At 36.7% G+C, this 17,073-nt stretch overlaps 1 pseudogene; it reads right to left on the reverse strand.

Moving 5' to 3' along the window:
- The window catches only part of LOC142634782 (LRR receptor-like serine/threonine-protein kinase IOS1), a 60,654-nt pseudogene that overhangs the window by 34,832 nt on the left and 8,749 nt on the right, over positions 1–17,073 (reverse strand).

Here is a 17,073-nt window from a genome sequence, read left to right on the forward strand (position 1 = left end):
GAGTATAAACTACTATATTAGTTGAGTTAATTAAAACACCAATTGCAACTATTTCTATCTAACATATAAAAATTGTGAATATAAAAATACATTATTGCTTAAATACTATATTAGTTGAGTTAATTAAAACACCAATTGCAACTATTTCTAACGTATAAAAATTGTGAATATAAAAATCTGGACTTGCTCACTCCATATGGCAGATGAAATATAAAACAAAAAAAATATATGCAGCTGATGCAACATAAAAAGAAATCTATTTTATTAACTAAGTGACATTATAGTCCTATTTGGTATGTCAGAAAATATCACTTACAAGAGCATTTTGTTGAAATTTTAGATTACTTTTGAATTTTATGTCCGTGAAGACAAGCTCTGAAACTTAAATTCAGATATGTAAACATCAGCAGTTGTACATAGTTAAAATTGAAAAACTAGGGGGCACAAAAACACCTCATGCATAAAAATCTCATACAAACAAAGCACATTGGTCACACAATCTAAAACAAAGCACTTAACCATTACCTCTACGTACTGGTCGAAGCAGTGTTGACCCAAAGGTTAAATAGACAGCATGTTGGTCTTGGATGGAGAACTGACACTAAGACTCAAAGACTTGCAGATGGTGACCCAACTACCAGTAGCTTCAGCTTCTTACACAATAATAGCGTTCTGACTCGAGTTGGAAAGATAGGTGAGTAGAGTTAGAAAGATGGTCACAGTTGGTCAGCTTCTTGCAGAAATTGGAAAGATAGGTGAGTAGAGTTGGAAAGATCCTTACTAAAAATAGCTGAAAGCTAACGGGGAAGGTGTTGTGAAGAGGTACTCGAGTTCCTCAAACTCGAGTACCATTCATTATGCATTCATTTTGTTGGTTGTAGTGGTTGCCGCCAGGAAAGTCGGTGTACGTAGTAAGTATGGAACTTAATACTCGAGTTTATGGGACTCGAGTACTGTGTTATATTACTCGAGTCCACCAAACTTGAGTATGGCTCAGGTATGGCTCATTAGATGCATGTACAACACACAGCGTAGTACTTGAGTTTATTGGACTCGAGTACTATGTTACAGTACCGGAGTCCACTAAAATCGAGTATGGCTCAGGTATGGCTCATTAAATGGGTACAAATCATACAGCTTAGTACTCGAGTTTATTGGACTCGAGTACATTGTTACAGTACCCGAGTTCACAAAACTCGAGTTCACAAAACTCGAGTATGGCTCGGGTATGGCTCATTAAATGGGTACAAATCATACAGCTTAGTACTCAAGTTTATTGGACTTGAGTACATTGTTACAGTACCCGAGTCCACAAAACTCGAGTATGGCTCGGGTTTTTTTGTTTTTGTTTTTTAGTACTCTCGAGTTTGTAATATAAATGAATGTCATTTTGAAAAAATATATGTATCACAGAGATCACTTATTAAACGAATTGGTAACTCTTTCAAGGCTACTCAACTGGTACCACTTTAAATTGTATCTTACAAACTTTTTAGCAGTCTGCAGAGTTCTACCAAGCTTGTACGCACTGTACCAAAAAAAAAAAAAAAAAAAACCCCAAAAACGCACTCAACCTCGTATGTACTGCACTTTATGTAATGTGATTGGTTACCTCCAATCCATGCTCATTATATTTGAAGTTACACGATTAGATCTTGAATGTCAAATTCAAACAAATGGCCTCTCATGATCCAAGATGATGTAAAATTGGAAACCAATGAAAAATGGAAAAAATAAAAATAAAAAATAACATGAGACTTATACAACGTTATTATTACAAGATGTCTCAATGCCATCGGAGCAAAAGCATACAAACATGCTCTATACAAATATCTATTATGTTGGGTCGGATTTAGGAAATACAACATCATTGTTTTTGGTGGGACTTGAAAATATTATTATTTTCTAAACAACCTCCATTGCTGCAGGGGCAAAGCACTTGAAAAATCCATAAGCTCTATACTTGTGTATAGTTGTGGTGAAGAAGACTCTATACTTTTGACAAACTTCTTAGCCTGTCATGAAGGCCCATGGTGGTCACATAGCGCACACACTTGACCCTTTGGAGAGCATAACGCATTTTATTCTGAAACTGGTGCCACTCAGAGACAAAACAAATTCAACGAGTAAATCCCCCAAATCACAACAAATAAGAAAAAATTTATTTATATATATAGGGTCAAAAGCACACATGTCAAGCCTTCCATGAAGATGACATGCCAAAATTACCTTAATGAGAGAACAAGCCACAAATAATTCCAGGCAACCACTGACATGTAAACCAGATAAAGAAAATAAATATAATCACGTACCAGCTTAAATGAATCTGATAGAGACTCCACTGATGTGTATGCTAGATAAGGACGACCGCTTTTATAGAACTCAGCAAATTCTTGACGAAATTTGTAGTACTGAGATGAAACCCAGTAATAGTTAGCATAGACAGTTGGATCAATATCCTTCATGCTGTCAAGGGTACTCTTCCCATCTTGTAGAAGCTTCTTGCACTCTTTTTGGTCACCTTGCTCTAGTTTAAATATGGTTATTTGCATCTTAATGTAAAGGATTGGTTCTTCAATTCGCTGCTCTCTACTTGCTTGAAGTTTCTAAATCACTCCTTCTAGATAATGAATAGCAGCTTCTTTCTCTGAATATTGCGTAGAAACTATGATAGCAAAATGTGCAAGCTTGAGAAGATTGACACCATACAACATGTTATAAACAAATCTAAACATAAAAGAGAGAGAAGAAAAACTTACAAGTTCTTTTTGTTTGGGAGATGAACGACAACAAATAACAGATGCACAACCAAGTGCAAGTTCTACAAACATGTCCTTGACATCATCCTCTAAAGCACAAAACAGTGACTTCCCATCAATGATCAAAGCTAATGCTTCTGAGTTTTCACTTGATGTGGTAAGCAATTTTGTCCCCTCATTGATTTGGCAATCCGCCATCAACACACAAAAAAATTACTTAGGAACAGATGAAATTTTAGAATATACTTCAATATGGTGAAAGAGAAGTCATTTAGATTTTAAGCAATGAACCTAAGGCATAAAATACATCAAATGAAAAGTCCAATAATGGTTAAAAAACCAGTAAATGAAAACTTGATGGGAAACATTGCATAAAGCAAGTGCCTTTTGCATATTACTGTGCAATCAAAACTCACTGTCATCCTCCTCAGAAATGTCCTTTGAAAGCTCGTGCTCCTGCTGTTGTCTCTCCCTCCTCTTCTTGGCACTTTCTTTCTCTTTACTTATAATCAGATTCAATAGAGACTAGGGTATAGTAGAATCAATATAATTTCACATGGTTTTAGAATCAATCACGAAATTTTACATGTTTAAAATGATAATCTTTACAAGTGAAAATTTAGCCTTTTATTTAAGAATTAATTTCTATTAGTATATTATTTGCTTTCTTATTTGATTTTATATTTTAATTCAGAACAAAACACAGCCACAACTTTAAAGCAGCAGTCTGCATTTTTGGATTTAGGTATATATTATTAGAATTTGGGTATCATTGTATTGCATTCTGCACTTAGTCCAACCTGCTGACAGCCTATTCTATATGGAACCTAGACTTACATTTGTCAATCCAAAGTATGGTCTCAAAGCCTTCTCCATGCCTTTCAAACATTTCTTACATTGAACTCGAAAACCAAGTGCAGCAACGAGGGCTTTCTGAGCAGCTGCAGGAGGGATTCTTTGCATCTGTATGCTCCAACTGAATTGTCTTAATCTTTCCTAGGTTGAAAAGGTAGCGGCAGAACTGCAAGAGAGAACAGTTGTTTCAGAATGTGCAGCTTAAAAAATTGAAACAACTTAAAATAGAAGCCACGTTTACTGCCCCATTAGTGAGATTTGAAACTAAGAAACCCTTCCATCCCTCCACTCGAAAAAATAAAGAAAAATAGTTCCTTCACTATTATCTGTAATTTTTCTACAGCAATTGGATCCTGTCCATCTATGCTTTCTTTGACATGAACTAAATGTTCAACCTTTTGTAATAATTATAATATCACTGACTGAACCCTAAAAACTAAATATTACAGTTGCACATATGCAACTTTGCCTCCCATAGAAATCTGAACCATATCCTACATGTCAGTGACCCCAAAGTGTAATGGGCATATAGCCTTTTAGTAAAAATAATTTTTTTTTGAGATACTTATAATATGCAGCTAACCCCTGCAGTTCAAACCCTTTCCTCCTTGTTGGTTTATCTGATCCAACTCACTTATCAAAAAATAAAATAAATAAAATTTACCTGACCCAACTCATCATGGCACAAGGTCACAATCCCTGCAGGGAAAGAGGATACTGTGAATACATGAATGTCCAAGTTAATCATACAATCGATTAGTATGAATGAGAGACAATATCATTTAATCTACATAGTTGCCTCACCGATAAAGAGAAAATTAATCCCTGATAATCAGATAGTCATGATGAAGAAAACTCACCCTCTAATTTCAGCAAGGCCCCTAGTGAGTTCATAGCTAAGAGAATAATAGAAGTAGAGCCTAGATGCTAGAAAATCAACGGCTCTCCTAATAATGTTCTTCAATTGAACAATGCAAGCCAAGGCACGAGCTTTAGCCTGAGAGACATCAAAAGCAATGTTAAAAACCACAATGACTCAAGCAGGGGAAAAAGGTCAAAAAAGAAAGGACCTTGATCTAACCATGTTACCTCATTGTATCTCTTCTGATCAATGAGAAATATTAGCACGAGAAAATAGCAGTAAATCTCTAGCTCTAGCAAGGAGTGTTTTGCAACAGTTTGAGTCCCAGATGTAGCAGTGTCAACATCCATGTCGTGTTCATCCTCCTGTAACTAACCTTTATCAGTTTTAGTGTTCAAAAGCATGATTAAACATTCAATATATAAATTCTGATTGTTATGAAAATAATTATCAACTAATTATTCTTGTAATTTAGGATGCTCAACAATATTAAATGCAATGGTCTGTGCCTCCGTAATACTAAAGTCATTATATTTCTAAATTTTTTTAAAAGAAATTTATTAAGTAAATAATGATAATTAAATCCAATCTGAAAGTAATTTAAACTCCAAGAAAACGTAAAACATATGTTTGAACAATTACACATAAGTATAAATTGTTAAGTAGAAATTAGATTGCAAATCAAACCCTGCCAGCCTTTGAATTCAATTTCCATTAACCTTTCTTCATATGAACCTCATTCATATTACCATATTCATTCACTTGAAAACCATGTGCAAAGGCTAAAACATTTGGCATCATTGGATATGGGGCACACAGTGGCATCATTTACTTGATTGGAGTGTAGTAGCATATGGAGGAACTATGGGTGTTAATGGGTGGGTAAAACTGGGCTAAAAGGACTAGCAAACATGCATGATCCAACTAGATGCACTACCATATTGAGTCCAATCAATTAGGTTCATCTTCATTGGTATCATAGTTGCTTGATCCAATTAGTCAGCATCAAAGGGAAACATTTGAGGAAATTGTGGTTGGATGAGGATTGAAAGTGCTAGACTCGAAACATCAAGGAGATAGGTTGTTTGCTGTTAAAAAATCCAATGTGTAACTACTAACTAGAATGGTTCTGGTTCTGGCTTGCAAGGAATGCTAGACATGAAATTATTTTTGCTTGGGCTCGGCTTGTTTATCAAACAAGCATAAAAAGGCTCAAGCTCGACCTGTTTATAAATAAACAAATATGAATGCACTTGTTATCAAGTCTAACTTGAGTTGTTTATCAATGAGATATAACAAGCTCAATTTTCTTGGAAATGTTTATCTATCAATTGAATGAGCTTTTTGTCACTAAAATTGCATTGCAGATGCACTGCAGCCTCTAGCAAGATCTATATCATTCTGATCAAGGAACCAAGCACAAGACCTTTGCTCAGACTTTGCTTGCCAGACAAGAACTTCCACATCCCATTTTAACACTCATCTTAGGGCTTCTTTTCTTTCCAATTTTTTGTTCCATTTTTTCTTTTATTTTGTTGGTTCATAGTAAGATCTCTAATCTAATCCAACATTCTCATCTTAGGGCTTCTTGTCTTTTCTCTCTTTTGCTTCATTTTTATTTTCTTTGTTTGGATTTAAGGTCTATAATCTAATCTTTTACAAGTTACAACACAATTAGAAAGGCACAAAAAAAGTTAGAAGTAAAATGTCATATCCTTTCATGAAATTGCCACAAGAATTGTTAAGAGCTTCGATGGCAAGTAGTGTTTACGAGTTGATTGAAATATTGAAGAAAGGATATGACTGACCTCCAAGAATTGAGAGGGAGAAGAGAGAACAGGAAACAAATTGTTGGTTAATTTTTGCAAGATCTCATTACAAAGCCAAATACCTAGCTGAACTAGTAATTCTTTATGCCAGCTGGCATACCTCTAACAACCTACCAATCAGTCACATGCTCCAACAATGGAGCACATGCTCTAAATTTAATGTCTGCTACACTACTAAAATAGCATAATACTGCCCTTATCAACATACACATGTGCCTAAGTAATTACAACCGGTCTTGAATTAGTTCATACAAGCAAGCAAGCTTTTATTACACATAGTCACTACTTAACACAGCACTAGAGTAGCTCATAGGCTCAGGCAGCACCAGATCAAAGCACACAACACCACTGCAGTAGCTCTAGGAATTAGACAACACCAGATCACAGCACACATATGAAACAAACATAATATGAGATTTCCAAGAAGCATTAAGTTTTGGTATAAGTCAAGAATAAAATTCACCTACATTACATCAATACTTTTCTGCCTACCTCAAAACAAGATGATACCAAAGGAAACAATATGATAATGGTCTCATTGGTATCACACTTACATAACAAAATCCTATGATTATCACTAACAATTTCACTTCTTATCCAGATAGTTTAGTTGCTTCATTAAGTAACACAAGGCTTTCCACAAAAGTAGTAGCTATATCTGGAACCTTTTGGAAACCAAGATCCTTCTCATGTAAAGTCTCAAGGTCAAGTGAAACAACCACATACTTCTTCTGTCCACCATTGGTTATAGGATAAACTTTCTTTATAACTAGCAATTCACCACCACTGGTGCAACCAAAGAAATGTACAGAGACAACATTTTCAAACTGGACAAAAAAAAGTTTACTCCATGATTCATGTACACCATACTCCCCTATCACCCATATGAAGCATGAATGAGGTGTATGCAACCTCATAAAGTCATTGTATTCGTCTTTGTTGACATGGTTGAATCTGAGGTTGAGGTAACCCAATGTAATGAAGGCCAGTTTTCCCTTGAACACCATCAGAGATTTTGGGCCCGCCATTAGACCTTGTGGTAGCAGTTTTTGTTCATCAGGAAGTGCCACCTCTTTAAATTTTTCATTATTGACATCAAATGACAATATCATGTGATAAGGCACGGCTGTACAAAATTCTCCCAACCAATGCAAAGCCCCACTAACAAATGTAGAAGTCCTATTGTTGAAAGCGGAGACCGTAACAATGTGTGTCAATGACATTCCAACCCTTCTCCAAGAGTTGGAGCTTAATGTGTAAACATCAGCTCCAAGCTCAACCCAATGGGGGTTGGGTTTGGGTGCAGGCATATGAGAGATCATGACAACCTTGTAGTCATTGTTGTTGGACTGATAAGCAAATCCAGTAGAAATCCAATCACGTTTGGTTGGGGAACAATCAGGCAACCTCTTAAATTTTCTAATGCTAGGGATCCACAAATATATATGAGGGGAAGTTTTATATTTGTGAGATGAAGTTTTTCTTATTTCAGTGAGACACACCAGGTCATTGCATGAACTAACCGAGTGGGCATTAGAAAAAAGAAAAGTAGAGGGAATTGGGTACTCAGAAATCCTATTAAATTTGTGGTCATAACCATCAATAAAGATTGGGATGTTGCTGTTAAAAGGAATAGAATTATTTATGAGATATGCTAAGTTGTTGTTGTTGTTGTTAAGATTAAGATTAAGGTGGGTGGAGATGAAATTAGGAGTGGTGATTGAGGAATCCCAGGTTTTAGAAACACACCTGAATCTTAGGACTAATTTGACAGGTAGGTTTGCCAAGATGTTGAGTACAATGTCATGTGGGAGATGGTCCTTCTTTTGTCGGAGGATCCAACGAGGTTCCTTTGTTTGAGACATCGAGAAGCCTTTCAGGATAAGACCCAGAAAGCCAAAGAGGTTGGTTGGAGTCACCAACAAAAAACAACAAGCTCAGGCTACTGAACTCAAGAAGATGAAGAGGAAAAGGTTGCTGATGATGAAGAGGAAAAACTGTAGTCTCAGTTTAGCCACATTCTGCATGGCATGTGATCTACATTTATAATACAGCTTTCTATCTGGACTATAAAAACATGAAAGAGTTTTCTTAGAAGATTTTCTTTTCAAAGTCCTACTTTTAAAGCTAAGAGAAGATAATCATAAAATTACAATTCTCTAACCTTGTTCTCTAATGTGCTATTGATGGGTACTGATGAAAAAAACCTATGCTAGCAACGGGTTGGTTCAGGATCTAGATTTGATTTGGAATCAGATAAACATTATCATGAGAAATAATATTTGATGATTTGAACTCAAATGTTCCTGACCCATATTAAATGCCTATCTTCAACTTTTAAGGGATCATCATTTACTGCTTTGTCTCTTTGACTCAAAAGAATAAATTTTCTAAAATTATCCTTAAAACTTTTTGAACTTTTCAAAAAGACACAACCTTATGTAAATATGAAAAGTTATAGTATCATTTCTAAACTTGGATTTAGGTATATATTATTAGAACTTGGATGTCATTGTATCTGCATTCTGCACTTAGTCCAACTTGCTGACAACCCTATATTATATGGAAAAACTAAAATGAACAACTAAAGTACTGGGAACCAAGACTTACATTTGTCAATTCAAAGGATGGTCTCAAAGCCTGATCCACGCCATTCTGCATAAAAATGGTCCTTCCAGGAATTTCTCCTAGCAGTAAGCAAACAATGATTGCCCACTTGTTACATTGAACTTGAAAACCAAGTGCAGCAACAGGGGCTTTCTGAGCCATAGCAGGAGGGATTCTTTGCATCTGTATGCTCCAACTGAATTGTCCTAATCTTTCCTAGGTTGAAACGGTAGCGGCAGAACTGCAAGAGAGAACATTTGTTTCAGAATGTGCAGCATATAAAAGTAAAACAATTTAAAATGGAAGCCACGTTTACTACTCCATCAGTGAGATTCGAATCTAAGAAACCCTTCCATCCCTCCACCCAATAAAAGAAAGAAAAATAGCTCCTTCACTATTATTTGTAATTTTTCTACAGCAATTGGATCCTGTCCATCTATGTTTTCTTTGACATGAACTAAATTTTCACTAACATTTTCCATTTCTTTAAAAGTTTACAAATCATATATAATTTAAAGCAAACATAGGTAACAATATATTTAGTAAAGACCAGTGATGGAATTGCTAGGAAGCAAGCATGAGGAAGGGACAGAAGGTTGACAAGAATTCCATTAAAAGATGCCTTCGATAAGCTATGTCATGTCATTTTATTATCTCAGGCATAATTGTTTGACCTTTTGCAATAATTATACTATCACTAGACTGAACCCTAAAAACTAAATATTACAGTTGCAGATATGCAACTTGGCCTCCCACAGAAATCTGAACCATATCCTACATGTCAATGACCCCAAAGTGTAATGGGCATATAGCTTTTTAGTATAAACAATTTTTTTTTTTTTTTTTGAGATAGTTAGTATATGCAGCTAACCCCCGCAGCTTGAACCACTTCCCCCTTGTACCTCCAAGCACTTTGTGCATGGAGAGGTGCCAATAGAACTACATGGCTCTAGGCAGCTTTGATGTAAAAACAATTTAGAGTTACCTGGTGTTTTGAATGGGCTCCAAATTGAGGTGCCTTTGACAGAAGCTTCTTTGCCTGATCATATAAGTTGTAATGATCAGGCAAAGAAGTGTTTCCTGCATCATACCAATATACACGTATAAGACACCGGTAATATAGACGCATATAATCTATCAATTAGAAATTTATCCGATCCAATTCACTTATCAAAAAATTAAATAAATAAAATTTACCTGACCCAACTCTTAGGGTGTGCATTCAAGTACACGGGTAGCTACATAAAGCCGATGCAGTGCAAGACCTTTTTTTTGTACTTTGTGGCTAAGTTCATTGTTTCAGAAACGCAAATTTCATAAAATCACATCAAAATCTAAACTTCAACACGCAATTCCCAATATATAAGCAAAACAATCAAATCCCAGGTCACCAATTTCAAAAAATCCATGTCTACTTTGTGGCTAAGTTCATTGTCTGTGAAAACACCAATTTCACAAAACCAAAGAAAAATCTAAACTTTAAAACGCAATTAGCAATATTTGAGCAAATCCCAAAAAAAAAAAAAAAAAAAAAGATTGCCAATTCCACAAATTCAACATCAGCCAAAAAAATTTAGATTATAATGCAAAAACCCAAAACAGAAATAAAAAAAATAAAAAAAATAAAAAAGTAGGGATGTATAAAATTATAAAAAATTATAGGAATATATGACTGTTTTTAGAGGTTGATATTACAGTGCAGAGTTGAGAAGAATGCCATTAAAAGATGTCTTCGATAAGCTGTCGTGTCATGTTTATTATCTCTGGCTTAATTGTTCAACCTTTTGCAATAATTGTAACTATCACTGGATTGAACCCTAAAAAGTCAATAATATATAGTTGCAGATACACAACTTGGCCTCCTGCAGAAATCTGAACCATATCCTATGTTTTAGTGACCACAAAGTGTAATGGGTATATAGCTTTGTACTAAAAACAATTAAGAGTTACCTGTTGTTTTGAATGGGCTTCAAACTGAGGTACCTTTGACCCAAGCTTCTCTGCCTGATCATATAAGCTGTAATGAAGGTATTTGCAAAGTAGTAGGTTAAGAAGTGTTTCGTGCACTATCTGTCATCTCAATCTTTCTGTCACAGGAACGAGATAGTGCGATCCCCATGAGAAGTGATATAACAAGCTCAATTTTCTTGGAAATGTTTATTTGTCAGTTGAATGAACTGTTTGTCACTAAAATTGCCACTAGCAAGATACATATCATTCTGATCAAGGAACCATGCACAAGACATTTTCTGGGCCTATGCTCACCAAATAAAAACTTCCACATCACAATTTTAACATTCTCATCTTAGGGCTTCTTTTCTTCCCTCTTTTTTGTTCCATTTTAATTTTATTTTGTTTAGATCGTAGTAAGATCTCTAATTTAATCTGAAATTCTCACCTTAGAGCTTCTTCTTTTCGCTCTCTTTTGCTCTTTTTTTTTATTTTATTTGGTTGGATTTAAATAAGATCTTTAATACAATCGTTTACAAGTTATAACACCATCAGAGAGGCACACAAAAAGTTACAAGTAAAATATCATAATTCTTTCATGAAATTGCCACAGGCATTGTTAAGAGCTTTGGTTGCAGGTAGTGTTTAGGGGTTGATTGAAATATTGAAGGATATGACTGACCTCCAAGAATTAAGAGGGGGAAGAGAGAACAGGAAACAAATTTTTGGTTAATTTCTGCATGATCTCCTTACAATGTTGAATACCTATTTGTACATGTATCATCCTGACCAGTAGATAAACTACCTAGCTGATCTAGTAACACCTTGTGCCAGCTGGCATAACTACCTCTAACAAACTATCAATTAGTCACATGCCCCAACAATTGAGCACATGCTCTAATTTTAATATCTTCTACACTACTAAGCTAGCATAATACTGCCCTTATCAACATACACATGTGCCTAAGTAATTACATCCAGTCAAAGACCTTTGACTGGTCTCACCTTTTGGTTCCATCAATGCAAATTGACCATCGAAAATCATCTCCGTTTTCTTCTCCTCACTGGTTCCTTGACTGGTCTCACCTTGCCTGAAAAGAACACAAGCAAATACTAATATTCAAATCATTTAACCATAAAGAGATGCCTATGTAATCGGTATAAGAGGGGGAGTACCATGTCCAGTCCCACAGTCAGGAGGATGTGTCCATGTCCGTTGCGGCCTTCGCGGCCGATCCTCACTGTGTGAAGCCTCTGGTGGGGGGGTGGGTATCTCTGTCTGGATGGCACCAGGGGTGGGTAGCCCAAGGGTGGGCATGAATCTCATCTCATCTCATCTCTACCACATACATCTGAAGGGATAGTGCCAGTAGTCGGTGGGGGAGAGGATGTGGGTGGGCAAGTATCATCGCGAACCATGGATGGGGACCGACATGTCTAGGAAAATGTATGGAATGGACCTACATCATCATGTGCCATGGAGCCCATGTCATAACTAGTGTCAAAACACATCTCATTTGATGTCTGACTTGCCTCCTCCATGGTGTGGTCATGCACGTGTGTGTGACGCCCACCCGATGTGTGACGGCGACCAGTTGTGGGACGGCGACTAGATGTATGATGCTGACTAAATTGACGACCTCCATGCCCTTGACGTCCACCTGCTTGCCGACCACGTCCTACAGCCGGTTCACTTGCATTGCCCATAGTGCGTGCATCATCCAAGGTCAATCGATTGATCTCTTCAACAAATTGCAAGGCATTAATACAGTCGGTTCGAACTTCGCCATAATCCTCAACTGTGATTCAACCTGTCACAAGTATACAAGAGTAGTGTTAGGATTTGGAACTAAACTATGCGAAGCGAGGTACATTTATAACAGAACAGTCTTTGTAAACTTACCAAAGTGTCCTAGTATAAGGTCTCTTTTGTAATATGCCGAATAGTGATGGGGCGATACCACACCATATACTCGTCATTATAGCTCATTACCCCATGAAAGGGTGGTGCTTCGACAATTGTGGCGTGCGCAGCCCATCTAGCAATATGAGTGGCATGTTCTTGAACCTAGTTTTTTTCGTGCTTGCCCTAGAGTGTTATCTTTTGAAGTTCAATTAAAGTATCGACATTGTCCGGTACGCCTTGCTTCATCCCAAACTGTCAAAGAACACATTCAGGGTGATGGCCTTTAACCATTCAAAAATGTATGAGCGGCACGATGAACCTCCATATGTGTTGGCCTACCATACAATATGCGGGCAGGGAACCCAAATAGTCTCTATATGGCTCCTAGATAATCGATAATGATCCAACAAATGCAAACAACCATATTAACAATATAATTAGACAAAAATGTGTAACGAATGTGACCAATACATGCCAAAGTGGTTCTCACTTGTAAGGCACAATACCTGATTTGGCCGAAGCAAAGCAAGTGACACACGATAGGCGCGTAGGACATGCATTGGATGGTCAGTTGTTATTTTAGCCCCTTTCCATCTACCAAACAACACATACATAACCTTCATATTAGTTACTTACATAATTCCCATGCGAAAAAAATTAATGCAGAAATGTAAAATGATAACTAAGATGAAGATCCTACATACCTGATAGCAAGTGGACCTGGGGGCAATGCCTGGTGTGGATGCCTCATCATAGGACATATTTGTGGAAACCTTGCCCACGCCCACAACTGCACTAATAGCAGTGCACTGCCAATTTGCTTGGCTGTCTTCTCTAGTGCCTTACAGAGGTGTTTATATAGCCAACATAGTGTTGCACTACCCCAACTATAATTCTTTCCATTGCTGATTGGATTGAAAAATTGTAGATACATGATTGAGAGCCGTTCGTCCGACTTGTCCATAAACAGTATACTACCCAACATTTGGAGTATGTAAAACCGAGCATACTGCTGCACACGCACCTCAGTGGCGTCAGCTGGATGAGGGTTGCGAAACTGCTCCTCTAGCCATTTGGCTTTTATCCTCGGCCCTTCCAACACTGCAGTGTTCTTTTTCGTACCAACTGGTCTGTCCGGTGAAGGGGGTACCTAGCAATTCGATGCAAAAGTCACGCCAGTTGTCCATATGAGTGAATCCCACCACCGGCAAGCCATGTACAGGTACCCCCATTATGACCTTTATGTCTTGTAGCGTGATGGTTATCTCACCGTGGGGCAAGTGGAATGAGTGCGTTTCTAGCTGCCATCTCTCCACTAAGGCCGTGATCAGTGCATGGTCAAGGTCCATATGTGGACCCAAAGTAGCCCATCTAACCCCACATCTATGATATAAGTGGCAATCCGTGGATCTAACCCACCATCAAACAGACCTTTATCTCGGTGACGACAAGTCAGTACACCTGGCACTTCCTGCTAACAAAGCAGCTTAGTATTAATAATAGCATTCACTAACCACGTAATAATTACACTTCAAACATAAATACCCAAAATCTTTCTACTACATATATTGATTACGATTTTGGACACAAGTGCATACCTCGCTTGCCAAAGGAGCATTCCAAAGCAAACTTGAACGATGCATAGGTTGCCTCGCCAAGACAGTCCCTATAAAGGATCCTACTCGATGTGGGTCCATATCTGGCATAAATTAAAGGTGATTAATGGCCCATTAGCATATTCATCAAATATCCATAAGCATTCAGTTTAATACATACATATATATATATATACACACACACACACAAAGAAAGGAGATACATTTTATGGCCTCATTCCTAAGCCACTTGCATTAGATATTAAAATGAACGAATACAAATATATTTTCTTTTCTTAAGTTTAAAAAGTCTACACACAACTACCAATTTAACAAATAAAGAAACATAATTCAACACCCCCTTCACAACCCTACCACCACCATTAAAATGAGCCCTACCAGTTTGGTTTAACAAGGATCCCATCAACCACACTTATCCCAAAACTCTAATAAGGAAATTGTTCAAAGTATTTTGTTTTCCCAAATCTCTAAAGCAACCAAACCAAGCAAAGCATTACAAAGCCAAACTAGCATTACAAAGCCAAAAGCATTACAAAACCATAAATAGGAAAAAATAGTAGAGAATCTGAGATGCGTTAGAGCAACCTCTTACAATTTTTCTTCAACCACACAACAATCAACTATTATCTATCAAGTAATCTAGTCACATCTTTCATGGTCAAACTTAAGAAAACGTAAAAATCTAAGACTATACTCAAAAATGTAAAAACCCACCTAATAAAAATGTAATTTTTAAAACCCACATAAAGTCTGCAACTTAAAATTTTGTAATCTTAAACAGTAGTGTAATTTAAAAACTCATGGAAGTGTAAACCAGAAAGAACCATCAAGCAATTTTTTAAAACATATTATTATAATCTAAACCAACCAAGCAATTTCTAATCCTAAAACATATCACAAAAAAAATGTAAAAGATAAGAAATCAATTAGAAAAGGGATTAAAGCTTCTCACATTAAACAGCCAGACCTTACCTACATAACTAGGTTTTTTTAGCTTTTCTTTCTTTATTTATTTGTTTTTATTTAAACAAGACATCAATCTAGTGGTCTCCCACATAAAAATTACAAGAAAATTTTTAAAATAATATCAAATGCAATGCAAGGCTCAAAAAAATGTCCAGTGCCCTTGATTAAAAATCCTTTCATTTGCTTCCAAAAAGGCAGAAGATAAACTGCTGATCAGGCCCTTCAGTGTATGACTAGCGGGCTTCTAGAGGAACTAAAAGAACAAAAGAAGAACAAGCTTCACAAACACAAATTGCATGCTCAAAATTGTGTTCAGATATTCTTTTTTTGATAATTGGGTAGTTGGGGGAGGGGGGATTTGGATTTGAACCTTGGATGTTTGCATTTGAAACACCAAGAGGTGCCAACCAATTGAGCTACAAGGATCTTCGCATGTGTTCAAATATTCATAGCTGACAAATATTTATCTTCTGCAGCCCATGGTGCACAAAACTAGTTATTTTTTCTATTATTATTATTATTTTTAAAGTAAAACTAGTTCAAATATTGTTAGATTGTTGACTGCATATCTAGGATAGTAGCAAATGAAATGCAAATATAAACTAACTACAATTAGAACCCACACAATCAATCACCATGAAAGCTAGCATGATGGTCTAAAATCATCAAGCTTTAATATAATTATTTAGAAGAGCATATAGATCATATCAATATTTGTTCCTGTTGTTTCAATTGCGGCTTTACTAATAACAGTATGAGTTAAAACTTAAAATCAAGAGTTTTTTAGTTATTCAAACACAACTTTTCCTATCAAATATTGAAAAATTCTTCTGGTCATTTCAAGTCCAACCACAAAAGCTAAAAACCTATGCATGTCATTTGCAAGATATTCAATTTAAATCACAGTTTGTGGAATTTACATTTGTAAAACACCAGCCATCATCAAGGATGTTAGATTACATGATTAAATTCATAATTTCCTAACTTAAAACCTTTGGGAAATTTTGTAATCTTAAACAGAAGTGTAATTTAAAAACTCATGGAAAGAAAAAAAAATACCAAAATATTAATCTTTGAGTGCGAGAACACCGACGAGAGGAGAGTTCTTGTTTTCTGCCGCCGAGGAGATGTGCTTATCTCCGGTGGAGTGAGTGCAAGTTCGCCGACGAGAGGAGAGTTCTTGTTTTCCGCTGCCGATGAGATGCGCTTGTCTCCGGTGGAGTGAGTGCGAGGTCGCCGACGAGAGGAGAGATTTCTGCCGCTGATGAAATGGGCTTGTCTCCAGTGGAGTAAAGGTTTGGGATTTGTACGTTTGGATGTGAAAAGTGAGAGTGTTCAGGTATGTGAGTGGTGAGTGAGAAATGAGAGATAAAATTTGAACTTTCTGTGGTTTTAATGAGCAATACTCGAGTTTCATAGACTCGGGTACTATGTTAACAGTACCTGAGTCCATGAAACACGAGTATAATGGGCATGATACATCGAATAGATAGGCCAACCCAGATTGGTACTCGAGTTTCAAGAACTCGAGTACTGTTAACACAGTATCCGAGTCCATGAAACTCGAGTATCAAATGGCATTATGCCCTCAATAAATGGCGGCCAACCCAAATTGGTACCCGAGTTTAGTGGACTCGGGTACCACAGTATACAGTACTCGAGTCCACTAAACTTGAGTACTTAGTGGCATTTTTTTAATTCGAGATGCCATGCTGACATGCCA

The sequence above is a fragment of the Castanea sativa genome, chromosome 5, assembly GCF_040712315.1.
Source record: "Castanea sativa cultivar Marrone di Chiusa Pesio chromosome 5, ASM4071231v1".
Classification (NCBI taxonomy): domain Eukaryota; kingdom Viridiplantae; phylum Streptophyta; class Magnoliopsida; order Fagales; family Fagaceae; genus Castanea; species Castanea sativa.